The sequence below is a fragment of the Bombyx mandarina genome, chromosome 26 (assembly GCF_030267445.1).
Source record: "Bombyx mandarina strain Sakado chromosome 26, ASM3026744v2".
In the NCBI taxonomy this organism is placed as follows: Eukaryota; Metazoa; Arthropoda; class Insecta; order Lepidoptera; family Bombycidae; genus Bombyx; species Bombyx mandarina.
Window position 1 is genome coordinate 4,649,990 of NC_143232.1, and position 24,287 is coordinate 4,674,276.

The 24,287-nt window shown below is 44.5% G+C and overlaps 1 protein-coding gene across 1 annotated transcript in view; it reads right to left on the minus strand.

Annotated features, from left to right (window-relative positions):
- Window positions 1-24,287, minus strand: part of LOC114248101 (uncharacterized) — a 101,008-nt gene that overhangs the window by 75,894 nt on the left and 827 nt on the right. The window lies entirely within an intron of this gene.

Here is a 24,287-nt window from a genome sequence, read left to right on the forward strand (position 1 = left end):
TTCCTGAACATTTTACATTTTCAGAGATGTGCCCTTTTCGAAATTGCATATTCAATTATTTTCGATGGCTCTGCCTAAATACACATTATTACGGAATTCATGATTTTGCTAGTTCAAAAAAAGACGGAAATATTGTAATGATATTATGTGCTAATAGGTACACATTTGGCGTGCAGGTATATTGTACTCTTACTAACCCGGTTGCGTATTTACGCCGAGCTTTAACTTTAAATTGTTTGAAAATTTAACAATGAATGCCACTCGCGATTCCTATCCAATAGTAAAAGTATTCGAGAAACAGCTGCCCTTGAGTTGTTAGGTTTCCTCCGGGGGCGTTCGGGCAGATGTTAAGCGAAGCCCACCCCTCCTGGCTGAGTCCGTGCTCGCCCACCTGTCCTGGTGAAAACTGGAAAGGCCTCCGGGCCACCAGTAAGCCTCGCCTTTCATAAAATAAAACAATGCCTTTTACCTTGTAAGCATCCACTAATGAGGCTTTTTTTTGGAAATTCACACCTAAGGTAGTAAAATAAAAGGATATACAGTTAGTTGTATGGAAGTCATTAATTTTCAAAGAGAGCCGTGAGACGTACAAAATTTGATTAACCTGATTCTGGTTGAATCATGGTCTGGTGGAAACGTAAGAAGCCAAATTAGAGGGTGAAAGTTTATATATAACGGAAGCTTTGCACTTTTTTTGGAAGAAGCCTAAAATTGAGTAGTAAAGCTTCTCATATATAGAATTTATAAAAAAAAAAATTGTGAATTTTACACATAATACATTTTTGGACACATTGGACGAGCTCACAGCTCAACTGGTGTTAAGTTGTTACCGAAGCCCATAGACAACTACAACGTAAATGCCGGCACCCACCTTGAGACAAGAGTTCTAAGGTCTCAGTTGTAACAGTACAACGGCCGCCCCACCCTTCAAATCGAAACGCAATACTGCTTCACGACAGAAATAGGTAGGGCGGTTGTACCTATCCGTGCGGACTCACAAGAGATTCTACCACTAGAGATATATGTTTTTTATTAAAAAAAATCGTACCTACTTGTGGGATTTGAACACTGGCACAGTCGCATCGTTCGATACTTGTAAACCGGACGTCTTATCCTTAACGCCACGTCGATTCTCAAAATTACTCGTTCTTAATGTAGATATACAACAATACAAATAATATTTTAAGGCCACAATATAAGTACGATAATTTGAGCGAGCGTGTGACATGTAATTTTCACAGGCGTAGTACGCGGCCCGTAATTCATAATAATGGCGGTAATCAGATGTAAGTGCTTAGACTTTTTGCTATAGTTTTGTTTTCGGTTAAATAGTCACACGAACTCATGGTCCACGCGAAATGCCCTCCGGAGTCCATGGGCACTGCAATATGAAGCCGAAATTGTATTGCCTGCGGGATTCGGATACCGTCAATGTTGCATCGGTCGATATAAAGAAGCGGACGTATTGTTGTATTAAGCCACTACAACTTAAGAAGGTAATCGCGTAGATACAGCTTATGAGCGTAAGTAAAAAAATAATATATGATGTGTCAATCAAATCAATCACCAAGCAGACACCAATGGAGGAGGAGATCCTTACGCGGAAGTGGCATTGGATTGGTCACATATTGAGAAAGCCCGATACCCAGCTATCAAAGAGCGCACTGACCTGGAAAGTGTCTGGAAAAAGGAAGAGAGGCCGCTCCAGAACAACTTGGCGTCGCTGGGTGGAGCAGGACCTAGGCGTCTTGGGCATGACGTGGGAGTAGCTAGAACAGACTGCCCAAGACCGATATAAATGTAAAAAATTGATTCGAGCCCTACACCTACTTTACTGGTAGTAGGACCTCTTGTGAGTCCGCACGGGTAGGTACCACCACCCTGCCTATTTCTGCCGTGAAGCAGTAATGCGTTTCGGTTTGAAGGGTGGGGCAGCCGTTGTAACTATACCTGAGACCTAACTTATGTCTCAAGGTTTACGCATTTACGTTGTAGATGTCTATGGGCTCCAGTAACCACAACACCAGGTGGGCTGTGAGCTCGTCCATCCATCTAAGCAATAAAATAAATAAAAATAAAAAAACACCCCAGCAGAGGATAATAGGAAATAATGATGATGATGATGATGGGTCAATCAATAGCTACGTATCGAAACTGCCCAGCATCATATCCTCCCCAATACAGCACGGTTAAATTTAATCAATACAATACATATTTAAATCTCTCTAGATACAATTAAGTTATCAATTTACCTATTCTTGATTTCACCAATATCACTTACATTTAGCTCATCATTAGATACTTTCAAAGATCAAAACCTTTTTACGAGAATATTCCGTGAAAGGTTTTTCCATTGACGAGTTTAGAGCGACAGATGTGTCGCAAAAAAAAAACCCACTCAGACCTCTGCTTTATGCTTCAGTGAAAACAAGTCGACCGATATGTGACGATTTGATATGGGATGAAGGAAGAAAATAATCGGAAAATTGATTTTGAGTTTTCTTCGATGACTGTTTCTGTGTGTTGATATTACTTGCTTCTGGTCTTTAGAAGTAACCAAAGTCCATGGTTATATCAAACAAATAAATTATAACGAAAGTAATAAGAAGAATGCAGCCAACCAAGTGTCAATTGTATCAATCAAAAACTTTGAATTGAAATGGGTCACGAATCTCCCGGGATGGCACACAGCTATTTTTTTTTTATTTCTTATATGCGTGGACGAACTCACAGCCCACTTGGTGTTAAGTGGTTACTAGAGCCCATAGACATCTACAACGTAAATACGCCACCCACCTTCAGATATGAGTTCTAAGGACTCAGTATAGTTACAACGGCTGCCCCACCCTTCAAACCGAAACGCATTACTGCTTCACGGCAGAAATAGGCAGGGTGGTGGTACCTGCCCGTATGGACTCACAAGAGGTCTCACCACCAGTACATATTTTATTAGAAAAATTTGTATCTTTGAAAGAGCAACCAGATCGACGGTGTGTTGCGTTCCGACCTGGTAGGCTGATTCTGACTCAACAGGCTATCCCGGAATAGCGTACCGCGGAGATGAGAGACGTTGGTCATCGACGATCCCCTTCACAACCCGCTGGTTAGGTGTCCTGGGGACGGTGCGTGAGTTATATTGTTAACCGCAGGAACCTAGGGACTTTATCCGGGTTCTGACCCCGGGCGGAATTCGGCCGAGTGGGAGAGTGCAAGAGGAGCTCTTTGATAAAAACATCCTTGAGCCCGCGGTCTGTCCCCAGCACGTGGGGTTATTAGACCCGCACATACCCTGCGCGTTATTTCCGGGTCTAGACCCGGTAAAAAACACTTCCGCCCACGTAAACCAGCTGAAGTTTGTTTGATGCTTCAATGGAAGCGGCATAACTTACAAACTGTAAAGTTTGAGCAATTTAATGTCCAATGATCGAACACTAATCCATCTATTAGCTTAATTCGGGTCATTACTCAACCGACTGATGGGCTTGTAATCCTTCATCAGATACACTGTGACGAGGTTATGCAAACTGACATTAATCCAACAATTAATCCGACATAGTTGACAGTACCATCAAGAAATCGTGTTTTCTTCGGTTGCTTCGTGCGTGGAAAACTCAATTATAATTAATTTTCTGTTTTTTTTTTTGCCGTATAGGCAGACGAGCATACGGACAACCTAATGGTGAGTGATTACTTTCGCTCATGGACGTCAGCAATGCCAGGGGCAGAGCCAAGCCGCTGTCTACCGTTTAATACTCTCCACAAGCCTCATTTGAAGAAGGACATGTAATAGCGCTCGGGAAAGAACGTGGAGGGGAGCTCATTCCAAAGCCGGATGGTACGTGGCAAAAAAGATCTCTGGAAACGCACTGTGGATGAACGTAGTGGCTCCAGGTAGTGTGGATGAACTCTACTCCAGTAGCGGGCGGTGCGATGGTAAAAACGAGGCGATGGAATCATCTCGAGTAATTCCTAAAGCACTCCCCATGGAACATACCGTACAGAATACAGAGGGAACCGAAGTCCCTCCGCAGACTCAGAGATTCCAAACGATTTAACCTCGCACTTATTATTTTCATTTCACGCGGACGAAAACTGTAAATGTCTGTGATCGCGTGGCGATCAGTCGTTCGTGGTTTCATTAACCCGAAACTAAACCATAAAAGCAGTCTTCGGTTTTCGTGCGCGAAAACTCAATTAAAAGTACTTTTACAGTTTTCGTCCGTGTTCAATGAAAATGATACATAAGTGCGAGGTTAGGCCGTAAAATTAATTTTAATTAGTATTAAGTTAATTAATTTATATTAATTAGGGCGTATTGTGTGCTCGCACGGTAAATATCATAAACATGCAAATTTTTACCGAGAAAATTTTAGTTTGACTTTAAACCTTAGCTTTTAAGGCATTTATTAAAACTATAATACTTTTATGACTTTTGACTTATTTTAATATATCATTGTTTGGAGAGGCTTACGACAAAGGGAAGATCTTCCACCGAGCGGGTGATATTGCTCGGTAGACCGACGGTCCGAACGTTGTTGTTCGGAACTTGTATATATGCGCTTTAATTCAGGCATCTGTCAATTATCTTGCGTTGTATGATGGCTACCCGCCACATCACTCCGCTCCGAGACTGGAGGTCGTGTCATTTTTAGTTAGCGTTGTCCGTGCTGAGATTAGCTTGCAAGGGCCAGTGCTGCTCGAAGTCTGCGGTGAGTCGACACTGAGCTTGAATGTTGCGTGCGTGTCATGCGTAGTCCATGTGATGCAGAGCTGCCACGCCGGAGATGTGTGACCCCAAGCGTTGATGATCCGGTCGTGGGCTGCGATGGACTATAGCGGCGTGATGAGGAAGTGAAGTTGCGTGCCGTAGGACCAGGAAGCGCAGTGAGTCGGCTGCGATGGTCCTGTTGAGGCTGCGATGCTGGCTTGCTGTGGGACGACTGTCAATGACGTGCTTTTATCTGCGAGAATGCGGGGATTGTGGTAGCCGAAGTTCTTGATGCGCTGATGATCAATCAGAAGGTTGCGTGTTCACATCACGTCGGAGGTCACCAATTTATAGGTATATACGACAAAGGGAAGATCTTCCACCGAGCGGGTGAAGAAGAAGAAGGGTCGTCGTACTCCCTTACGGGGGCACGGAACGGGCCTCGGGGCGAACCCCACTGCCCGGGCAGAAGCTCCCTACCACATAGGGCAGGGGTGAGTTGATGCAGGGGGGAATGGGAAGAGGGTTCGTATGCGCGTTCGGCGCACTTCACATCGACAAAAATATATACATATACATAATACGATGAGCTTGATGTGAGCGACGGATTGATGCCCGCGGAGGTGGCACCCCGGCGCCGGCTGCTGTCCTTGGCTTCGATATTTTTTTTTTTTTTTTTTTTCTTACAGTCTAACTAATTCTAACTAAACTAACTACAACTAACTATACTACTATATACATACTATATACAAGAGCCAGGGCAACAGACAGCTGACGAGGGGCCCGCCACCGGCCCCATGCCGCGGCCCCGCCTCTACAAATCAGAGGGGGGGCCGCGGCACTAGTTTGGCGCTCACCCGCTAAGAACTCCCCAAGAGGGGAAGGCCGTCGCGGGGAGGGACCGACGTATAGTCACTCCCCATAAGGGGGAGTGGTCCACCCAACGGGGGTGGGAAATGGGTCCCCATAAGGGGGCACCCCAACGATGTGGGGGGGAAATGACGAGTGTGGACAGCTCAGTCCCATGGGGGCACTCATTATGAGCACTCCCATATCACTCCGATTAAGCCGACTATCTTACCATAGCCGGGGGTTCCAGTAGCTCCCTTGGTAGCGCCAGACCATCAGGTGGTCTAGCGTGCAAGGGAGCTAAATTGTGGAGATGCTCGTGGGGTCCACCGTCAGCCCGCTCGTAAAGATTACGAGCTAGCCTCCGGATGAACTCCTCGAGCGACTCCACATCCAGATCCCGGGCGATTACGGCATTACTGACGTAACGCCCTGCTCCGACTATCGTGCGAAGAGCCAGATTTTGCTGGGCCTGTAACTTCACCCGCATGACCTGCGGGATGAGGTGATACCAGGCCGCAGCTGCGTACGTGATACGGGAACGGACATACGTCTTATAAATGCCGAGCTTAGTCCCGACCGGCAACCCGGAGGCTAACACCGGCCGGAGGAGGAATCTCGCATAGCGAGCGGCCGCCAACGCCGATTTGGCGTGGGCGGTCATCCTCAAACTCCGGTCGATATCGACCCCCAAGTACCGGACGCTGGATCTAAACTCGACATTAGCGCCACGGAGACTGAGCTGTCCCGGGACGACTCTTGTGCGGACCGGACCGAAGAGGATAGCCGCAGTCTTCCCCACGTTGACCGCGACCCTCCATCGGTCCAGCCACTGGAGCAGTAAGTCCAATAGCCTCTGCATCCTCGAAATGGCCGCAGAGGGGAAGTTGGATGACGCGAAGAAGGCGCTGTCGTCGGCAAACAGCGCCAACTTCACGTCGGCTTCCCACGTTTGGAGGTTGCCCTCAAGCGTGGGAATGTCGTTGGTATAGAGAGCGTAGAGGAGTGGTACCAGGACACTCCCCTGAGGAACTCCGGCCGTAACTGGGCGCACCGACGACTTGGCGCCCTCGACCGCGACAAGGAAGGATCTTCCCTCCAGGTACGACCCCAGCAGTCGCACGTAGGCGTGCTGGAGGTCCGTGTTCCGCAACAACTTGTGAACCAGTCCCGCATGCCAGACACGGTCGAAGGCCTTCTCGATATCGAGAAAGACTGCGGCCGTGTACTGGCGCGCGTTGGACCGATCCGCCAAGTGATGCACAACGCGGACCAATTGCAGCGTTGTCGAGTGACCGCTGCGAAACCCGAATTGCTCGGGTCTGAGAAGGATGTGCGGCGACACCCTTCTCAGCAGCAGCCGCTCGAACAACTTGCCCACATGCGACAGCAAGGTGATCGGACGGTAACTGGAGGGATTTCTCCTGTCCTTGCCGGGCTTGGGCAAGGCAATGACCTTGCCCAATTTCCAAATTCCCGGGAAGTGTCCTGTGGACAGAATGGAATTGAACAGCCGTGTCATGTATGACACGACCGTTTCAGGGAAGTGGAAGAATGCGAGGGAGGGAATACCGTCCTCACCCGGCGCCTTGCGCCTCTTCATCCGCTTGATGGAGAGGCGCAATTCGCTGGGAGTGATGAAATCATCATCTCCCAACGGTGGCACCGGGGAGGAGAGTAGGTTCGCTACGCTCTCTTCCACCGATTGGTGGAATGCGGCCTCTGAGGATACAGAGTCATTTGGAGCGAACTGCCGCTCCAGCATTGCGGCCAGGACATCGGCGCGGGCCTGAGCCGAGAAGCATCGGTTGCCCCTCTCGTTCACAAGTGGACAAGTGGGGGCAGGCCGATTTGAGAGCTGGCGGCAAAGTCGGTGGAGGGACACGGAAGAGGGGTCCTCACGGGCCTCCTCAATCCGTTCCTCCCACGCATAGCCCCGGAAGGAGCTAATCTTCGCCGCCAACTCCGCTTCCAACTCATTAAGCTCGCGCTTGATCCTGGGACAACGAGTTGTCGCCCAGAGCCTCCTCAGGCCCCTCTTCCGCCGAATAATCGCTTTCAGATGGGCCGGGAGTATGCCTCTGGGCCCGCCGCTGGGCACAAGAGTCGTCGCCTGGTCGATCGCTCCCCTGATGGTGTCGACAAGGCGGACCGCCGCGTCGTCGACCCCATCAGGGGTGTTGGGCTCCTGAATTACGGGAAGGTCGACCAGTCGTCTCTTAAAGAGCTCCCAGTCGACCTTCGGTCGTAGGGGCGAGGTCGCAACCCGGGTGAGCCCCATACCCAGTGTCACCAGGATAGGGAGATGGGGGGTACCCAGGTCGTACAGTGCCTCGATCGTTACGGGGCACCGTAGCCCCTTATGAACACACACGTCCAGTACGTCGGGCTGATATCGCGCGGCGGACGGGACGTGCGTGGGTTCGTCAGGGCCGACCACGGAGTAGTCGCCCCTATCGGCATCTTCTAACAGCCGCCTGCCCACTGCTGTGTTAAGTCGGGAGCCCCACGCGACGTGCTTCGCGTTGAGGTCCCCGACCAGCAGAGCTGGGCGGCTGTCGTAATTCAGGGCCCGTCTTATATCCTCAGGGTGGAAATCAGGCCCCGGGGGTCTATACGCGGCATAAATCCGCATATCTCCCCCCGAGGTGTGTACCCTCACACCGACTGACCTTGTCGATGTGAAGGACAGCAAATCCAACTGATCATGCACCACGTCCCGCCTGACGAGGGCCGCAGTGCCCCTGAACGGCCGCCCGGCAGGGGTAAGCTCGTCACGTCGGTACATGAAGTAGTTTGGAATCCTGAACACATCCTGAGGACGTAGCTTGGTCTCGCCCAGGAGCACAACCTCAGGGTTGTACTCCCGGGCGAGAATCAAGAGGTCGTTCTTACGGGGTTTAATCCCGTCGGGGTTCCAGTAGATGATGCGCAACTCCTGGCTAGCCATTGAGCTGCGCAATCATCTGGTAGAACCCCGACAGGAGCGCCCCGAAAGGGCTAGCTCCCGAGGCGATCTCACGGATCACTCCGGAGATCACCTCGGACAATTTCTCCCACAGCGCGAGGAGCCATGCAGCAAAGCCAGCAGGTTGTGAGGCCTGCCGACCACTGCGCCGCTCACGCTGCGGGCGGGGAGGAAGGGTTTGCAAATTTGGGCCCGAGGTCGTTGGGTCTTGGGGCTTCTCCCTAGACGCTTTTATTGGCCTGGATGTAGAGGAGGTGGAGGCTACTGCCTCTTCCGGCTCCACATACTCCACCTCCATTTGTTGAGGCGCCTCTTTTTGTGGCTTGGATTGGGCAGTTGAGTTACTGCCTGTGGCCTGAGTTTGCAAGGCTTGTTCTTGAGCCTTTGCCGCAAGTTTCTTCTCCTTTTTTTTTAATTTTTTGTTTTTATTTATTTTTGCATTTCTTGCGGCTTTCCCTCCGGTAATGCGTACCTGTTTTGAGGACGCAACAGCTGGAGCTCTTGGGACGGGAGCGGAGGATGTGGAAGGGCGTGGTGGGTTAGCCTCCGCCATCAGCGTTGCCGCTGTGGCGTGGGCCTCCACATTCGTAGGGAGGAATGTGGGTTGGGACGGAGGAAGAGAAGATTTTCCCTTCCCCTTACCCTTCCCTTGGGGGATCGGTAAAGGGGCAGCGGTGGGAGTAAGAGCTGGGTTCGCCCTTGGCCGCGGCACCGGTGGTAATGGAGGGGGAGCGGATACCCCCATCATCCTTAGCCTCCTGCGGTAGGTTACACACCGTCTGTCGACGGCGGCATGATCCTTACCACAGTTGGCACAGGTGAAGGGGCCCTCCCTCGGCCTCGGGCAGTCCGCCACAACGTGCTCACCTGCACATCGCACGCAGCGGACCGCTCGATGAAAATTGTAGGAGGCGTGACCAAAGGCCTGGCAGCGGTGACACTGCGCAGGACCCTTGCCTGGACGCCAACCTTCAACCGTCACCCCCGGCAAGTATAGCAGTTCACTGACTGCATACAAGCGGGCGAGGTCGACCTTCGAGAGGTGGTCTAGAGCTACATGAAAAATGCAGCTCGGCCGACCCCTCTTGGCCTCTATACACCGGGCATAGCGCGCCGGGAATCCCAGTTCTTTGAGGGCGTTGATGACTGCTGCCGAGTCCGTGTCGGCAGGGAGGCCCCGAATCGCTACCTTAGTGGGGATGTCCTCCGACATTGCGTAACAGTACCACTTAATGGTACTGTCCGCGGCGGAGGCCCCCGACAGGTACGACTGGACCGCCCTGTATTCCTCCACGGACGTAGGCAGGAATCGAAAACCGGACCCATGGGGCCTCACCGAAGGAGCTCGGCCTAGTCGCTCCCTAATGGCGGCCATGTGGCTCGGCCAATTAGGGAGCACCTCCACCAATATAGGTGGGTGGCGTTTGAGCTCTGCGGCGCGGCCCCTGGTGCCCGGGGTAGGAGTGGCTGATGTAGTTGGGATTGTAGCTCTTGGAGGGATGGAACGGGTTGGAGGACGAACTGCGGCTTTGGCCGCGTACGAAGTTCTTGGAACGGTAGCTGGAGCAGTTGGGATTGAAAGAGACTGCGTATGCGTACGCAACTGCGTGGCCTCTAAGTCCATATACCTCGTGGATTCGAGGTTGCCTGCCGTGCTGCTTAGGGCAGGGGCACCTCGAGGCCGAACAGAAGGGATGGGAGATATAGGAGGAGAAGGGGAACGAGGAGGGGTTCTCTTGCACCGTCGTACTTCCGCCGTACTGGCAAGAGCCCTTGGCATAGGAGTGGGTTTAGAAGTGGGAGTGGGTTCAGGACTACCACTGCGAGAGGAGGAACAAGAAGAGGAGGGAGTCGTGGTATAGGAGGGAGAAGTAGAGGAGGACTCCTCGCTGTTGTCATCCTCCCTAGACCTAGACGACGGTCCTATCCTGGCGCGTTTGTCACCTCCGGATGAGCCCTGGTCCGACTCGGACCTGGCCTTCTTTCGAGACTGAGTGGCCCCCGAACGAGCGGCCGGAGTAGGAAAGGTACTTTCCCCCGGACCGGTCTTCGGGGACCCCTGGGCCTCTCTGGAAGGTCCAGGCCGATTGGCCAGGTCAGGGTCCATAAGACCGGGGTTAGGGGTCGAAGGACGGTGGGCAAACATGCGTGAGACCACAGAACGTCCTTTGGACGGGCCGGGCGTGCTGACTATGGGGGGTGATGTCCCCCCAGACATGTTTTTACCGACTCCTATCTTACTGAGTTCATCGGTCTTCCGAAGTAGTACGGATTCAGGGAGGTAAAAAGTAACTAAAACCGATAAGGGAAAGCAACTTGGATTATAACAATGTAACTGAATCTACTTTTTTATCGAACTATTAAACAAGAATTAAGCAAATTAAGCAAGAGGCCGGTCGATGCTACCGCTATCTATTGAATTTATTGTAAACCTATCAATGAACTCTATACTTTATTAATTAATGAACTAAATTGTTGGTAGTTTGTGAATCAAATATTAGGTGGAGCTGTAACTAATGTTATTATTGAATAATTTATTTTATAATAAGTGAATACTAACTTATTTATTTATTTATTTATTTATGTACACACAGAAAACAAGACACAGCACAGAGTAATAGGAAAATTATGTACAAAGGCACTGCTTATTTCTTTGAGAAATCTCTTCCAGCAGAATTAAAAACTTAATTTAAAAAAAAAAAAAAAAACTAGAACTAAAGAACTAAAGGAGTCACACTCCGCGCAACCTGACAGCGGCTCAACTAATGTTGTTGACTATTTAATTTACTGAGCTATTATACACTAAGATCTAACTACTATGATATCGATCAAATTGAATTGAATCAAATTAATACTGGACTATATAACTAAAAATAAAGAAATAAAAAGATGAATAGTAATAATGAATAATGAAAACAATTTAATTTAACTAATTAGTAATTAACTGTACTTAATTTCAACTATGAACTTTCTTAACTAATGTATCATTCGACGGCCGGCGGCCGAAGACCACGCGCCAGCACAGCTCGGCCAGTCAGAGGACCCAGGATCTCAAGGTTGACGAAACAATTTCGTCGCACTATGAACCCCGGAGTCGACTGGCAGGCAGAGCCTCTACCGAACACACGGTCCACGAAAACCTCCGCCGAGCAACACCACAGTTTACTAACCTGGTCGCAGATAAGCTGTACCACTGTCGCGCCCGCAGGATCTGTCAATCTAACTTAATAACTAATGCTATCTACTAAAGAAGTTAATGTATAAATTAAATAAACTAATCGAAATGATATATAATAGAAGTGTAGCGAAGGAGGTACAAACGTTGGTTAATTATATAATAAAACAACAGTTTGTACCTACATGGTTAATAAAAGATGAATTTAGGAAAGCAACGGCATTCAACGAACGGCCCACTTACCGTTGGGTGGAGTTGGTAAATTTCCTTGATGCTATGTAATAAATTAAATTTAATAGAATTTGGATCAATATGAAAAAACAAGTCTAAATGTGGGTAGTTGGGTGAAGAAAAATCTGTGTAAAAGAACAACGCCTCTGATTGGCTTACGGAACTATTGTAATTATTGAATTAATTTTATCTTAAACTAGGGAAATTTACCAATTAACTATGAATCTATGAATCTAACAATATATATACAAAATGAGAATGAATAAAAAAAAAAACTTAACTACTATTTACTTACGGGGGTCACGATAAACTGGGCCACGGCTACAAGGAGTCAGTTAACCGGGTTTAGTAGCAGCCCCGCCTAACCCCTAAGGATAGGGGAGGACTGGGAGCGGACACGGATGGCCAGACTCGGTGGCGCTAACGTAACTCGGTTTTATTCATTAGAATAAAGTGAGTACGCAGCTTACACAGGTATGAACGACACCCACCCGCATTAACAAACGTTAAGAAATATGGTGTCGAACAACTTACCTGTTCCCGGGTCCCGAATTTCGTTTGCTCGGAGCGTCACCACACCGACACAACACTTCTGGATCAAACACACTCGCGAAAGGTTTCGACAAGACCGCACAGCACAAGCAGTTTTGGTATCCTGGCGCACTGGTGTCCCGGGCGGCGAGCGGGTGATGTTCGCCCGGTAGACCGACGGTCCGAACGTTCGGAACTTGTATATATGCGCTTTATCTTGAAAATGTCGTAAGCGAGATTCAGGCATCTCTCAATTATCTTGCGTTGTATGATGGCTACCCGCCACCCATTGATTAATTATTTTAAATAATATATGTATATAGATATTTTTTTAACTATTTTTTTTCTTTTAAGTAAGTCTGTGACCTTACTCAATACCTCGTATTGATTTTAATTGTTCATATACCATACCCTATCTATCGTATTAATATAATATCGTATTAATACACTACAATAATTTTACCTACACACTGTGCGCATTGAACCTAAGAGACTTACTAATTTATTACACTTAGTTTAATGTCAATTATTATATATGTGTGTTACACACAACATTGACAATTGAGGTTGTTTTAGTGTTTAGTAGAAATAAATATAGATGAATTTATCCTTGACTTTTAATGATTACTAGAGGTCCTGCAGTAGTCGAAATTCGACTATAATTAATTGGAATTGTAAGTTTGTACACTATTATGATTGTATTTTATACTTCTATAATCACAAATTTCGCCAAGAATACACTATAAAAAATTTAACAAAGACAAACAATATTTAATCTATTCTCAATTTGACCACAGACGTCAAGAACAAAAGTTTGACAATAAATAGTATGCATGCGTGTGTGCGTCAAATACATGGTCTGTAGTGTGTGTAATGTTTTCTTTATTGATTTAATGTATCTTTTATGCATTATTTAAAAAAAACATTAGCATTGTGCACTTCTTCTCTATATTCTCTATAAGTGTGGAAAATTTCATCCTCCTCCGTCCGCGCAATTTTCGTAAAAAGGGATACAAAGTTTTTGCTTCACGTATTAATATATAGATTACAACCATAGTAGATATATCAGTTGTCCGTTAGGAATGCCAGGTGTCGGTGTCGGAGTTTGGTAATCATTTTTTTGTTAATTATTAACTGATTTCTGAGAGCATAATTTGTAATGAATCTTCTATAAGTTTATGTGCCGTTGGCTGTTTAACATTTTAAAATCAAGCTTGCCTATTTCTGCCGTGAAGCAGTAATGCGTTTCGGTTTGAAGGGTGCGGCAGCTGTTGTAACTATACTTGAGACCTTAGAACTTATATCTCAAGGTGAGTAGCGCATTTATGTTATAGATGTATATGGGCTCCAGTAACCACTTAACACCAGGTGGGCTCGTCCACCCATCTAAGCAATAAAAATAAAAAAAGCTTTATTTACAGACTGATTATGTGAATAAAGTCCCACAAATAGCCCCTATGTAATTAACTTTAATATCGTATAGAAGTTATTCATACAGAAAATCTTCATCGACGGATCCAATCCCGAATAAATGACACTCCAACAAGCTCGACAAAAATCTTATGCTCTTAAAAAGATTCCGATTTTCAACTCTCGCAAACAACGACATCTGCTCGATGTCTCGAGAAATGGCAGCGTAAACAAATCCCGACCGGCGCCCTCTTCTTCGACATCGCGAAGGCGTTCGACAAAGTCTGGCACAACGGTTTAATTTACAAACTGTACAACATGGGAGTGCCAGACAGACTCGTGCTCATCATACGAGACTTCTTGTCGAACCGTTCGTTTCGATATCGAGTAGAGGGAACTCGTTCTCGTCCCCGTCAACTGACCGCCGGAGTCCCGCAAGGCTCCGCGCTCTCCCCGTTATTATTTAGTTTGTATATCAATGATATACCCCGGTCTCCGGAGACCCATCTAGCGCTCTTCGCCGATGACACGGCTATCTACTACTCGTGTAGGAAGATGTCGCTGCTTCATCGGCGACTCCAGATCGCAGTAGCCACCATGGGACAGTGGTTCCGGAAGTGGCGAATTGACATCAACCCCACGAAAAGCGCAGCGGTGCTCTTCAAAAGGGGTCGCCCTCCGAACATCACTTCGAGCATCCCACTCCGTAGTAGGCGCGCAAACACCTCCGCCGTTAGTCCCATTACTCTCTTTGGCCAGCCCATACCGTGGGTCTCGAAGGTCAAATATCTAGGCGTCACCCTCGACAGAGGGATGACATTCCGTCCCCATATAAAAACGGTACGCGACCGCGCCGCGTTTATTCTAGGACGACTCTATCCAATGCTTTGTAGTCGAAGCAAACTGTCCCTCCGTAATAAGGTAACTCTCTACAAAACTTGTATACGCCCCGTCATGACGTATGCAAGCGTAGTGTTCGCTCACGCAGCCCGCACCCACTTGAAATCCGTTCAGGTCATTCAATCACGATTCTGCAGGATAGCCGTCGGAGCGCCTTGGTTCCTTAGGAATGTGGATCTCCACGATGACCTGGAGCTCGACTCATTTAGTAAGTATCTACAGTCGGCATCGCTGCGCCATTTTGAGAAGGCGGCACGACATGAGAACCCTCTCATCGTAGCCGCTGGAAATTACATACCCGACCCAGTAGACCGAATGGTAAACCGTCGACGTCGCCCAAAGCACGTCATTACGGATCCTCCTGATCCATTAACGGTGCTTTTAGGCACCACAAGCACCGGTCACCGTCCTCGTCGAAACCGTCGCTTGCGACGAAGGGCTCGACGAGCGAACTAACCCATAGACACAGCCCACTGAGTTTCTCGCCGGATCTTCTCAGTGGGTCGCGTTTCCGATCCGGTGGTAGATTCTGCGAAGCACTGCTCTTGCTAGGGTCAGTGTTAGCAACTCTCCGGTTGAGCCCCGCGAGCTCACCTACTAACGTTAGGGTGAAGCTGAAATAGCCTCTCAAGGCTATCAGCATAGGTAGGAAAAAAAAAAAAAAAAAAAAAAAAAAAAAGAGAAATGGCAATCGATTCTTTTTTTCCTCTTTTGAAAGCAAACATCCTTTACGCCTTTTATGATTTCATCACGTCGCTGGGACCCCGTACAGTTGGATGGTTCTCACGCGATTCTCACGGTTCCCCCTTTGTCAACTTAACAACGAAAAGTTTATTCGAAATTTCAATCGCATTTCAGAAGTGGAATTTTTATTTGGAAACTAATGCCGTTTGATTGATTTCGTTTTAAATTTCGAACATTGATAATAGATTTTTTTATTGCTTCGATGGGTGAAAGAACTCACGGTCCGGTCCACCCGGTGTTAAGTGATCACCGGAGCCCATAGACATACACAACGTAAATGCGCCACCAACCTCGAGATATAAGTTTTAAGGTCTCAAGTATAGTTACAACGGTTGCCCCGTCCTTCAAACCGAAACGCATTTCTGCTTCACGGCAGAAATAGGCCGGGTGGGGGTACCTACTAATCATCATTACCGGAGCCCGAAGACATCAACAATGTAAATGAGACATGATTTCTAAGGTATCCATTTTTTTAGGGTTCAACGTCTACCCGACCCTTAAACCAAAATGCATTACCAGTAAATTACGAGTAGTCAATAGCAAAAGAAGTTCAGTCTGTATCGTATGAATGAATCGGATTGGAGATAACATAAGTAAACCTCACTGAATCAAACAGTAATTGAATTACAAAGCTTTCTATAAAGCTTCGAATGGCTTAATTGAAATAAATTCGGTACGCTTGGCTCTGCCCCTGGCATTGCTGAAGTCCATGGGCGACGGTAACCACTCACCATCAGGTGGGCCGTATGCTCGTCTGCCTATAAGGGCAATAAAAAAAAAAAAAAATTTTAACATTAGAGGACTCACGGAGAAGTTCGGAAACTAAGATCATCTTGCATTTAATGAAATAGTTATATCCAATGCGTTAACTTGAAGAAGTTATAAAGAAGAAAAAAGTAGTAATAAAATTGAAGAATATGAACTAACAAATGCAATTTCTGAGTGATCCCTGCGTTAAGCTCAGAAAAATAAGATCTGATATAACTTTTTGATTGCTCTGTTAATAAGAAGAACATTTTTAATTCAACTCAATGAAAAATCATTTTATTGACTAAAAATTTCTCACCAAGAAAAAGAAAGGTTTTTTTTTATTGCTTAGATGGATGGACGATCTCACAGCCCACCTGTTGTTAAGTGGTTACTGGAGCCCATAGACATCTACAACGTAAATGCGTCATCCACCTCGAGATATAAGTTCTAAGATCTCAGTATAGTTACAACGGCTACCCCACCCTTCGAACCGAAACGCATTACTGCTTCACGGCGGAAATAGGCGGACTCCCAAGAGGTCCTAACACCAGTGATAAAATCAATACTATATTTTTTTTTCTACATCTCTTTGTTGTTGAACGAAATTAAAATGCATTGCTCCGTTAATAAGGAAAGACATTTTAATTCAACTCAATGAAGATCATTTTTTGCCTAGAAATTTCTCACCAAGAAAAATAAAGTTATAAATGAATACAATTTTTTTTTCTTTCTATAACATCTCTTTTTTGTTGAACGAAATTAAACTCCAAATACATCGGTCCTTTAATTTGAGAGTTTTTGTTAATAACCGCGAATGGGAGTTCTGTCTGTAACAGATATGTAACAGAGTAAAGCCGGCGGCTTTCCAATGTTCAAATTAAATTTATTTCGTATCCTAATTAAGCATTGTTCGAGTCTTGCTGATATTTTTTTTGTTCCGTTTCGGGGTTACGACTTAAATACTTTTGTGTTGATAATTTCATTTAATAATGTAATTTTCGAATTGTTTTTTTTTTTTATTGATTAGATGAGTGGACGAGCTCGTTGCCCACCTGGTGCTAAGTGGTTACTGGAGCCCATAGACATATACAACGTAAATGCGCCACCCACCTCGAGATATAAGTTCTAAGGTCTCAGTATAGTTACAACGGCTGCCCCACCCTTCAAACCGAAACGCATTACTGCTTCACAGCAAAAATAGCTATACTGAGGGTTTTGAGAGGCCATTTAAGCGTAGCCTTAAAAAGTAGATGAGCTCACGGGGCTCAAACCTGACGACGTTGCTAACACTAACCCTAGTAAGAGCAGTGCTTCACAGAATCTACCACCGGATCGGAAACGCGACTCACTGAACAGATCCGGCGAGAAACTCAGTGGGCTGTGTCTGTGGGCTAATTTACTCGCTGAGCCCTTCGTTGCAAGCGACGGGTCCGATGAGAACGATGACCGATGCTTGGGGTACCTAAAGGCACCGTTGGGCACGACAGTCAGGGGGCTAACTATTTCAGAACCGAGTATTGGATATATAAAATAAACAGTATAAAATGTGAATGTGTCTCCGCGACCCAGACCAAATCTGAAGGAATTTAAATAATCTATCTATAATTATAAGTATATATAAAAATGAATTGCTGTTCGTTAGTCTCGCTAAAACTCGAGAACGGCTGGACCGATTTGGCTAATTTTGGTCTTGAATTATTTTTGGAAGTCCAGAGAAGGTTTAAAAGGTAGATAAATATGAAAATCTTCGGAATTAAATAAAAATAACAATTTTGTTTTTCCTTTGATGTGTCTCCGTCGTACGGATTCCTTTTGTTTGTTTTCAATTTATTTTATACAAAAGTTTAGGTGTTTTATTTATCGATTGAGGCACTACGTAGTCTGCCGGGTCAGCTAGTAATTTTATATTATATCTTCTTTAGTTTTCGAGGTGTAAGCGTGCTCGTTCTTGTCTTGTTTTATTCTGCCCTTTTTGCGCCATTGCTAGATTGGGGGCATTTAATAACACTCTAACACTATACATATGTACGTCATTTTAAGTTATGTTAATTACTATAGCTCTAATATTCTGCTTAATTTAATTCAATTGATACTTAAATCCTAGGTCTCGATCCAATCACAGAACTATAGCGTGGGCATTGATCATAATTACAACGTCTTTAATTTTTTAAAGATCGAATTAATACTGTAATCCGTTGAGGGTTCGGCTAGATTAGATGACTAATAGAAAGTGCCGCGTGCTCAGGAACTGATAATTGGTTTCATTTACTTTGTAAAGTCAAAACGTTTCGTTGACAATTTAACTTAAGATGCGGCGCTAGTTATTAAAAACAATATAGCCAGAAATATTGTTATTAAAGACGACCCGCGCAAATGTGATACCGTCACTTAAATAACAGGTCAACCTTATTAGTTTTATTACGATTTTAATTAAGTTTATAGTACGACACTGTTACGCGCTGGGGTTCGGGATAAATAAAATTCTACCGAAGTACAAATTAAAAACTGTATTCAACACTTGTGAAGTGCACAAACACTTTAAAATTCTCAATTCGCTTTTCCCGCTTCGCTTCAGGTAATCCGTTCGTTGTTTCGCTTCGAGTAGTTCTGATTACTGACTGACTGCGTGAAATCTCTGCAACATTTTTAAAGATACCACATCCCTAGAATTATCGAGAATATTCCACACAAGTAGAATATTGTGCTTCCTCTATCTGACAATAGATAGCGCTGTACTTCTAGAGCGTCCTAGATGCTACTAGACCCTTCGATATTCGTTCGACTATTCGGCGATAGATGGCGTTACTCTTACCGGCGTAACAATACTATATCTTTCCTGTAATAGTGTTCTATGCTATTATTAATATGATTCAAAACAAATCCAATAATACAGTTAAACGCTGTCTGCTGTGTAGTATTTTATGGTTTTAAATAAATTTATATCGCTCATCTCAAACTTTAATGTGTATAGTTATGGGAAACTCATAAAAGCTTACAACGCACAAAATTTTAGATCGATTTTTTGAATGATATTTGATATTTATCAATGATACGAGAATAATTTATTATTCACATTTGAAGCTATAAAGATAAAAGCTATGAGATAGACCATTGTATTTTGATTCTAGTTATGGGGTGAATTTACATTTTGACGGTCCCTCGACGAACAAAATTGCCGATTCTGGTGATAGACTAATTTTTAAGGATTGCACGAATATCGACTTCATAGCATTCAGCTTATAGGCCCTTAATATCAGCAACTAATATGGCCTATCGAGAACTGTAGAGGATACAGTGGCAGTTAAAACTGTAAATTATTTCGATATGATATAATAGATTTATAATTCCCTACAAGTATTTCAAGTCAATGCCTCGGGAATGTGTTTCCAACAACATAGAACTACAGTTGCATCCATAGATTTCCAATAAGAAATCTTTCACCGAAAACTGATTTCGAATATATTTTTACTCAATTTACTCAATATTTAGTGATGCTTAATCGCCCCACGTCTCTCGGCGTCAAACAGCCTTACTCATACTTCATGAGAGACAAAGAAAGGAGCCTCTTACGGAGGCATAGTTGTTTATTATTATTAATAGTCAGAATTATCTATAACTATACCTAGTCAGGTCATAAATTCTGTCACATGTTTAATGTAAAATAATTGAAACAAGTTTATTCATTATGTAACCATTCATATACCAAAATGAACTTAACAAAACATAGATTCTTATGACACTAAAGTTTATTCAAAATGACCTCCGTGATTTTGAATACAGGCCTTCAATCTGCGCGGTCAGTCGTCTATCGCAGCACGAACGAGGTCCATGTCAATATCGGCGGCTGCCTTAATCAAGGATGTCTTGAGTGACTCCAAATTGGGATGAGGCTTTGAGCACGCCTTTTCCTCCAAGTGTTGTCATATCTTGTAATCTAACGGATTCAAATCTGGACTGGAGGAGGGCCAGTCTTCGTGCCGGATGAAGTCGATTTCACGCGCCGCCAGCCAGTCTTGTGTGCTCTTCGCTCTATGAGCTGGCGCCGAATCTTGTTGGAATACCCAGTGCCTGTTATTGAACATGGTATGAGAAACAGGTTCCACAAGGTTCGTCAGGACTGTATTTTGATACACAACTGCATTCGTTTCTACACCTTTCTCACAAAAATGTACCTCTGTTAAGCCCCAATAAGAAACTCCCAACCATACCATGAGCGAGGATGGAAAATGACCTCGTTGGACATGCGGAATACGGTTGCTGGCTTCTTCACTACTGTGTGCGTACACCTTATCATTTTGTTTGTTGTAGCTGTCTTCTACGGTAAAAATGTTTTCATCCGAAAAAAGAATTTCCCGATATTTTTTTCCCGCGTACCGCTTCAACAAAGCGCGGCATCTCTTCAGTCTCAGGTCCATTAGACGAGCATTCAAACGATGTCCTGTTTTTCTTCGATATGCCCGAAGCCTTAAGTCTTCATTTAACACCCTTTTCACCGTGGTTCTGCTTAACCCCATCTGGAGGGCCAACAGTTTCTGCTTACGTTTGGGATTTCTTTGAATTCGCGCCTTCACAGCTTTTATCACTGCTGGAGTCCTAACAGATCGAGGGCGACCACTTCTTGACCTGTCATCTACACTAGGGTCTTCATTGTATCGTTTGATGGTACGATAAACGAATTTTTTTGATTATATTAAAATTTTTCAGTATGTTAAAAATTTGAATTGGCGCGTAACCGCAACGATGCAACGCAATAACTGCAACACGGTCTTCTTTAAGCGTCCACTCCATATTTAAAAATGAGTAAAATTCTAAAAGTATACATTTTTATTTTCATGAACAATTCGAAATTCGAATTCAATAAACTTTTTTTGTGGCCAGCATTCTAAAAGAAAAGTTTTTACTGTGTGACAATACTTATGACCTGACTAGTTATATATAAAAATGAATTGCTGTTCATTAGTTTCGCTAAAACTCCAGAACGGCTTGACCGATTTGGCTAATTTTGGTCTTGAATTATTTTTCGAAGTCCAGAGAAGGTTTAAAAGGTACATAAATATGAAAATTCTCGGAATAAAAAAAAAGTTTAGGTCTTTTATTTATCGATTGAGGCACTACGAAGTCTGCCGGGTCAGCTAATGATTAATATTTATATGCTAGCATGCTAACCTACTAGTAACTACTACTAATACTAATACTACAGTATGCCGCACTGTTGCTACGTCACAGGCGCAGTTAGGGTGCGACACAAGAACTAGCCTTTTTTATTGCTTAGGTGGGTGGATGAGCTCATGGCCCTGATGTTAAGTGGTTACCGGAGCCCATAGACATCTACAGCGTAAATGCTGCCACCCACCTTGATATATGAGTTCTAAGGTTTCAGTTCAAAGTACAACGGCTGCTCTACTCTTTAAATCAAAACGCTTAACAGCTTCACGGCAGAAATAGGCAGGGTGGTGGTACCTGCCCGTGTGGACTCACAAGACGTCCTACCACCAGTACTACACTAACCAATAAAACTAAGTAATACGCTAAAAGTCAGCATCTAAAGCAGCCTAACCCCGGGCCCGTAACGCCACCCTCCTCCTTATAAAAGTAAGGGAGAGAGGAGGAAGAGGAGAAATATCGCACGCTGAGCGGCCCCCAACATCCTAGTGATGTGGGTGGCCATTCTCAGATAACAGTCGATCTCGACCCCCAGGTGTCGACCCGCAGGTGTGGAGCTGGACTCGATATAGACGCCAATGAGACTGATTTGTCCCAGGACGAATCTTGTGCGAACCAGACCGTAAGAGATCGCTGCGATCTTCCCCAGGTTGTTGCAGCACAGGGACTAATTGCAGCGTTATCGAATGACCGCTACGAAACCTGAATCGTACGGGTCTGAAAAGGGTTTGCGGCGACATCCTTCTCAGGAGCAGCCGCTCGACCAACGTGCCCACGTGCTAAAGGATAATAGCTAGAAAACCTTCGCCTTTCCTGGCCTGGGTTGGGCAGGGCTGTTGCCCTTCTCAATGTCCAGATTCCACACTCCATCTGATTATCGTATGAGACTACTTCAAACCAGAGGTCTACAAGACTACAACTCGTAAACAATATGGAGCAGCCTAAGCACAAGATTAACCGGGAAATGAAAATTTGGCCATAAGCAACGTTTCGCTACGCTTTTGAGAATCTGTAAATTAAGGCTCAAGAGTACCTAGCAGATTAAGGACTACTTTTATTAATTCATCATTAAATCATTGTTAATTAGTCATTAAATATTTAAGATTATTTGTTTTTATTAAAGAACAAATGGTTGAAAAGGAAGAAAAAGGAACATCTGAGATTTCTAGTCATATTATTATTATTATTTTTTTATTACTTCGATGGGTGGACGGACTCACCTGGTGTTAAGTTTAATGGTGTTAAGGTTATACATCTGTACTAAAGAAAATATTTTTGGAAATGTTCCGTGTTCCGATGCACATACGGAAAATGAGTGATTAAATTTCACGAAGTCTTAAACGAAGTATTAAAACGAATTTCGAAGCACAATCGAATGAATTTTTTTTTTTGGAACGAAGTTTCTTAGGAGACGATGCGGAGGGGTACTCTAACCGGGAAAAAACGTCCGTAACGTAAGATTTTTATTAGTAATGTACACCGTATACGACTTAACTTTGTAATAACGTACAAAAAATTACATATTTTTTTATCATTCATTGGCCACGATCTCAGAGCTTTCGTTTGCGCAATACACTAACTCTTATGCAAACAACCGTGAATGAAGTGTACCACAATAAGTTCGCACGTTACCGAATGACTGTGAGTTGTTGCGGAACCTCCAGTTTTATTTTCTTTATACCTCGAACAGAACATAAAATTAATATTTTTATAATAAGGAACTTCGTTCCTATCCGGTGTCCCACGACACCGCACATCTTTTATTAATATTTGCACGTATGCCTTTGTCATTGACAGCCATTGACAGTGTAAACTCATAAAAATGACATTTATGTAATAATGGAGACGGGTTTCTTTAAGCACCGCAAAAGCAGGTCGCCTCGAGCTTAGATTCTGAATATTTTAGCGACCGCTCAAAAGACGGCTATCTTTCTTCCCACATATCACTTTCGCTACAGATGATTTCATATATACTTATACATAAAGTTTTTTATTCGGGTCTCGACTTATACAGGGAATCTCTCGAGACTCATTCACTTTTATTAGAATGTTCAGGTTTATTGTATTGTTGTAAATGATGTGAATAAAAATACCAGATAGAAAACATGGAATTCATTTATAAATGAATAATAAATATTTTGTTTAGTTTTATAGCTCTAAGCGATTTCTCTCAGCCAAATATTTTTTTTTTATTGCTTAGACGGGTGGACGAGCTCACAGCCCACCTGGTGTTAAGTAGCTACTGAAGTCCATAGACATCTACAACGTAAATGCGCCACCCACCTTGCGATATAAGTTCTAAGGTCTCAAGTATAGTTACAACGGCTGCTCTACCCTTCAGACCGAAACGCATTACTGCTTCACGGCAGAAATAGGTAAGGCGGTGGTACCTACCCGCGCAGACTCACAAGAGGTCCTACCACCAGTAAATGTTTGTATGTGCCCTCTACTTAGCTCAAGCTATGCCTTGACAAGTGCCCAATAATGTTAATAAATGGTTATCTAAGACCCAAAAGTGAATTGTCAATTGCATTCAAACAATTAAAGTTCTGTCATTCAAAATGGAACACGTGATAGCTGCAAATATAACCGTTCGAATACTTGTATTGATCACAAATTACTGAACCTTAATATGTATTAAAGATAATTAAATCCTTGAAGTTGTTTAATTGTGATTAATATTAGTGAAGAAAAAACTTTCAATGGTAGTATTTTATTCCGTATTTGTGTGTCGAAGACATACCTAATCAGAGCCATTTCTACGGTATAATTCCGGCCTTCCGAATAATTTACAATATTTAGATCAAATCCGTGGTCGAATATATAATATAATAACGATAAAAAATCCTTAATTAAGC